The 5865-nt window shown below is 39.4% G+C and overlaps 1 pseudogene; it reads left to right on the top strand.

Annotated features, from left to right (window-relative positions):
• Positions 1–457: 457 nt before the first annotated feature.
• Positions 458–3274, top strand: LOC118965625 (annotated as a pseudogene).
• Positions 3275–5865: the final 2591 nt, after the last annotated feature.

Raw genomic sequence — 5865 nt, 5'->3', positions numbered from 1 at the left:
TAACTTAAAATAACCCAATGATTTATTTATGTTACTTAGGTAATGGTGGAACACATTTATATTGATTTCGTTTTTTTTTTTTTAATTAAGAAGCTTTTTTTGTCTTGAAAATGTAACCATTTTGTGTGACCATGTTTTTCATTTATGACAGATATTTCAGTTATTGAATGTTTATATTTTACATTTGATGAGGTAATGGCCGATGAGTCATCCGTCCTCCTGTTCTTCTCTCACCATGTTTATATATATATTTTTTCTTTGACTATGAAAATAATTGTCACAATGTGATTTCCTAGGGCCAGTTCCCAGACCCTAATTATGCCTAATCCTGGACTTACTTCTTGTGCCTCTGAAAGGGAAACAATTTCTCTTTTTGAAGCTTTGTTTTTTGACTTGAACTCTCTGCCGATTGATTGTAATTATTTGTAATTATCAGGTGATGGCTGCCCCTGTGACCATGAAGCCATCATTTGCCCTCGTCTTGCCTCTCCTCCTCATACCCTTCATCAGTGCCCAGGTACCCCACTGGGGGCCTTGTCCAGAACCAGCCGTCCAGCCTGCCTTCAGCATGAAAAAGGTATCACTCCCCTGCCTGACCTGTCGGCACAGACAATGTACCTATACATATATAGGATCTTAATTTGACCAGTATTGTCGCCGCAAAATAATCCTGCAGCAACAGTATTTGAACATTTAGTCTATAATCAGGCCTGGGGCCAGGAAAAGTGACTAAGAGGTCATTTGAAATCGGCGAGGTGGGATTTATTACATATTTATTTGGACAGTGAAGCTAAAACTTTTAATTTGGCTCTATACTCAGCATTTTGGATTTGAGATGACTATGACTACACAATGACTACGTCAAGCTTGAGACGAGAAACTTGTTGGATGCATTTGCAGTTTGTTTTGATTGTGTTTTGGATGATGCTGTGCCTAATAGAAACTAATGGAAAATATTGTGTATGGTGTCATTATATGTATTATGTCATTTTGGAGTCACCTTTATTGTAAATAAGAATATAATATGTTTCTGAACACTTCTACATTAATGTGGATGCCATGCTACCATGATTACAGAAAATCTTGAATGAATGGTATTATCTTTGTGCATCTGTTTTCCTAAAACTGAGGGTGCACAATGCCCCCTTTAGCCCACTTCTGGCACTGGCCCGTCCATAATGTTGCTTGATCTGTAGTTAGATTATTAGCTGGCTAAAATTAGACTACATTAGCAGTGAAATACTGTTAATATGATGGTGTGTTAGTGTGGGTTTTCAGTGAATTCATGTAAATCGCAAAGCTCATCTGCATTTGCTGCGGTGCAGGAAAATTCTCAGCAAAAAAAAAGGGTGATCAAATTAAGATCCAGCATCTCTACCTGCCAATTACTGCATTTCTATACAATTTAAACACTCAAAAATGCTATTTGGAAAACAGCAGAAGCAAGCAAAGATTACCCCTTATCACATTGGTTGCTGAAGCTTCATTCACCTCAGACGATCTACCAGCACATGTAGCCTAGTAGCTATATAATTAACTCTACACACTAGATTTAGATTTTATGTCTAGAGTTTAATAGTCACATGTACAGGGTTACAGATGTAATTACAGGATAAAAAATGAAATTCTTGAGCTCCGAGCCCGAACCCAGCCTGGTTCCTCCGGAAGTCCACAATCAGCCAATTTGTTTTGTTGATGTTGAGGGGAAGGGTGTTTACCTGGTACCATGCAGTCAGAGTGCCTACCTCCTTCCTATAGGCTGTCTCATCAATGTTGGTAATCATGGCCTACTACTCTGTCGTGTCGGCAGCGAACTTCATGATGGAGTTGGAACTGTGTGAGGCCATGCAGTCGTGGGTATACATGGAGTACAGGTGGGGACTGAGGAGTAACCCTTGTTGAGAATCAGTGTGGGGTGAGGTAATGTTGCCTGCCTTCACCACCTGGGGGCGGCCCGTCAGGAAGTCCAGGACCCAGTTGCACAGGAGGAGTTCAGTCCCAGGGCCATGAGCTTTGTGGTGAATTTGGAATTGAAAGCAGAGCTGTAGTCAATAAACAGCATTCTCACATATGCATTTTCGCATTGCACTGCACACTGCCCTCGTGCACTCCAGGTGGGTGAGGGCAGTGTGTAGTGCAATGGTGATTGTGTATTCCGTGGATCTGTTAGGGCGTTAGAGCATTTGAAAGGGTCTAGTGACTTACATGCCATGGTAATATAATATCTGAGTGAGACTGACAAACAAAATCAATAGGGGCCCTCTGGAGGTCAGGGTCCCTGGGCATTTGCCCTGCGTGCCCAGTCGGTAATTCGGCCATGATGATTACTACTAAGTTTAGATATCTGGCTAGACTAATTTAACAATGTCATTTATTTTTACTGAGATGGGCTTATTGAGTGACTGTCAGTGAGTGGAATAACAAGAGGAAAACTGCTAATGCACAACCAAGTTTCCAAATTGCACCTTGTGCATTCTACTTTTCTCATTTCCAACATTAAGTTGACACCAGATTGTTTAATTTCTGTATTTATTTTATTTATATTATTACTGAGGCCTAGACCTTGGCGTCCTCATATGTAGCTACGGCCCTGGTAGTATGTGACATTTGCTGTGATATTTTCATGATAATAATCATTTATTTAACTTCATTACAGAAAGAAACTTAAAGTGCACAAAAGCAAAACAAACTAAAGGTAAGGATGGAGATTTAAAGAATTTTGAGTGTGTATGTTTGTTTACCCAATGTTCTAGTTCATGGGAAGATGGTTTGAAATCAGCAAACTGCCAGCCCAGTTTGAGAAGGGGAGATGCATCGAGACCAACTTCTCCATGAAGGGCTGATCAGACTATTCGAGTGGTCAGCTCTGAAATATTGTGAGTTTCTTAAATACACCACTTGCTTACATACATTTTTATCCATCAGACAAGTGCTTGTGTCACAGACAACATGAACAATGTGGTTTGCACTTTCATACTAGTCGGCCTACGAATGCAATTCATTTCAATTGACATCCTCAGACGTTAATCTGATCCTTTTTATCTTTGACATGTGACAGAAAGGAAGAGCTAAGGATTATTGAGGGGAGTCACCGAGGACTTGAAGAACCCAGCCAAGTTGGGCATCAGCTACTCTTACGGTGAGGTCCGACACCACAGCATTTTCACAATATTGTACCGACCTTAACCTAAAGCTCTTTTCAGCATGGTTCCAGCAACTATGGTCAATGTGTATGTAGCACATGTGAATGTGTGAAACGTCTTCCTCAGCCTGAAGTTTCCCCAGGGCCTGAAAACCAGGCCCTGGGGAAAAATAGCTACATAGGGGTGGGAACCAGCTGTAATTCAGCAACGCCTCGCAACACGTCAAACCAATCAAATGCCTTGCTGGTGTCGGAGCTCCATCGGTGCTCACTAGATTAGTGTAGTAAGTGCAACAGTGCAAAATTGGCAATTAAAACCTCATCAAAATATGTTGCCGATGTTGTGCATAGAGCACACTTCTGGCAAAACAGAATTCAGCTTTCCACCAGGTTTTCTTCCAAAATGGCATACGGAAGGAACAAGTCTCTGCAAAATTTGTCCTACCCAGTCTGAAAACAGTGACGAACAAAACACGTAACACCAACGGGCATGTGTGGGAGGGTTCTTGAAATGTAACATCCAATAACCGTTTTGGTAACACAAAGTTCTCCAGACCTCCAAGGGAGGCATGACAACAATGTGATCTTGGAGGTATGGCTACCTGAGACTAGGTCATTAAATAACGTTTTCATAGGAATGTTCCAGTGAAATGCGAGGACTGTGTCCAAGAGACCAGAACTTCACAGAACATGGTTACCTTGTTCTCAGAATATTCAACATTAACGTTCTAGACACGTTTCATGGGAACGTTGCAACAACATTCATGTGTCCAGTTTCTGAGGGTTAGGAGAATATTCTATCAACATCCCAACAGAATTGGAGTACAGAGCCAAAACAACAACAAAAATTGTCACCGTCCCAATACTTTTGGAGCTCACTGTATCTCAGTGCTTCTCAATTATTTTCTGTTACACCCCCCCTAGGAAGAAGTAAACATTTTGCGCCCCCCAACTCTCTGCCGCGACTGTAAATAGTATAATTTGTCTATAAAATTGTTATAAGTACACCTCTGCATAACATTGTATCCTTATTAACATTAAAGAAAACAAAAAAAGAAAATAGAAAGAAAGAAAGAAATATAGATCAACTTACAACAAAGAGTAACTTTATTAACATTGTTTTTTTAGTCTGTAACAGAAAAGACTTAAAGTGCATCAGTTTGCCTGAAATCTAAAACAAATATTAAATCCTTATTTAAACTGTCATTTTTTTTGGACCATTTGAAACTGAAAAATAAAATTAATTATAATCAATAAATAGTAATACAATTCAAATTGATCAGCAACATTAACTCAAGAGCACAATATATGAAACACTTTGACCTATAAAACAAAAAATGAATAAAACAATGAATAAAACTGTAGTACTGCTGGTCTGTTCTGACAGATAACGAATTGCTCCCACTTCGTGTCCTACATCTAAATCAGTCCTAGATCTGAGGAGAATAATTAAAACCAGCAGTGGAACCGGCTTCTAGGTCCATGTTTTAGGGATGTTGTTTGATACCCCGGAGCTCCTGAGCATGCGTCGAAATCGATAAGCAGTTTACTTCGAAACAGTGTGCCGATGCCTGTATCGCTTTATCAGAAGCATGTGATCAATGACGTTTGAAGCTTCGTTTCTTCAAACAACCACCTGATTGGTTTGGTATTGGTTTCGGTAGAAGACAAAAAGGCTACTCTGTGCACGCTGCGCAGTGTGTGGGACGCCATCTACAATAATTTGGCTGCTCTAAATTATTTTGACCAGCAGGTGCCACTAGTCTACACCGTGTTGATTAAAGCCTCATAATTAACCTATTTTCGACATAATTGGCTGGAAAGCCTCAATGCTTCAGGTAATTCCTGTCAGATTAGAATTGTACTGATCTATATATCCTACTACCAGAGAAAGTGATGCTGCTGCATCCTTGTTTTTTAAAAACTTTTTTGTTCAACTGTCTGCTTATTGGTCAAGTATTGGATCAGGGCCATAGTCGCCTTTCACCTGATAGGGCTTCTACTCCGAAGAAAATTAGCATGATTCATAAAGGTACACTACATAGCCTTCATCCCAGCAAGCAAAACTGTTTGCAATGATGTCTTTTGTGTGTAACGTCATGGACAAGTTGTGTACTGACTATAAAAGTATGCTTTCCAGATGTATTTTTAATGATCAGAAAACGGTATTTAATTGACCAGTTAAGAACCAAAATATGACATCTGAGAAAGGTACGTATGTATATACTGTATTCTAGTGTCTACTGTATTCTATCCTATTTAACTATTGCTGTACAAGTAATATTCTTCAAATACTACATATTCTATTTTTAAATTTATTTAACTAGGGAAGTCATTTAATAACAAATTATTATTTTCAATGACAGCCTAGGAACAGTGGGTTAACTGCCTTGTTCAGGGGCAGAATGACAGATTGGTAGCTTGTCAGGTCAGGGATTTGATCTTTTAGTTAATAGTCCAATGCTCTAACCACTAGGCTACGCTGCCGCCCCATTCTATCCATATACTGTCCATATTGTCTACACATCCCATCACACATATACCCCGGACCCCGACATTGCTTGTCCTAATATTTCTTAATTCCATTATTTTACTTTTTGGATTTGTGTGTATTGTTAGATATTAATGCACTGTTGAAGATAGTAACACAAGCATTTCACTAAACCTGCAATAACATTGCTAAATATGTGTATACGACCAATAACGTTTTCTGACCTATCTAG

Source organism: Oncorhynchus mykiss, chromosome 8, assembly GCF_013265735.2.
Source record: "Oncorhynchus mykiss isolate Arlee chromosome 8, USDA_OmykA_1.1, whole genome shotgun sequence".
Lineage (NCBI taxonomy): Eukaryota > Metazoa > Chordata > Actinopteri > Salmoniformes > Salmonidae > Oncorhynchus > Oncorhynchus mykiss.
The sequence above is the reverse complement of the archived record's forward strand: the minus strand, read 5'-3'. Positions and strand labels throughout refer to the sequence as shown.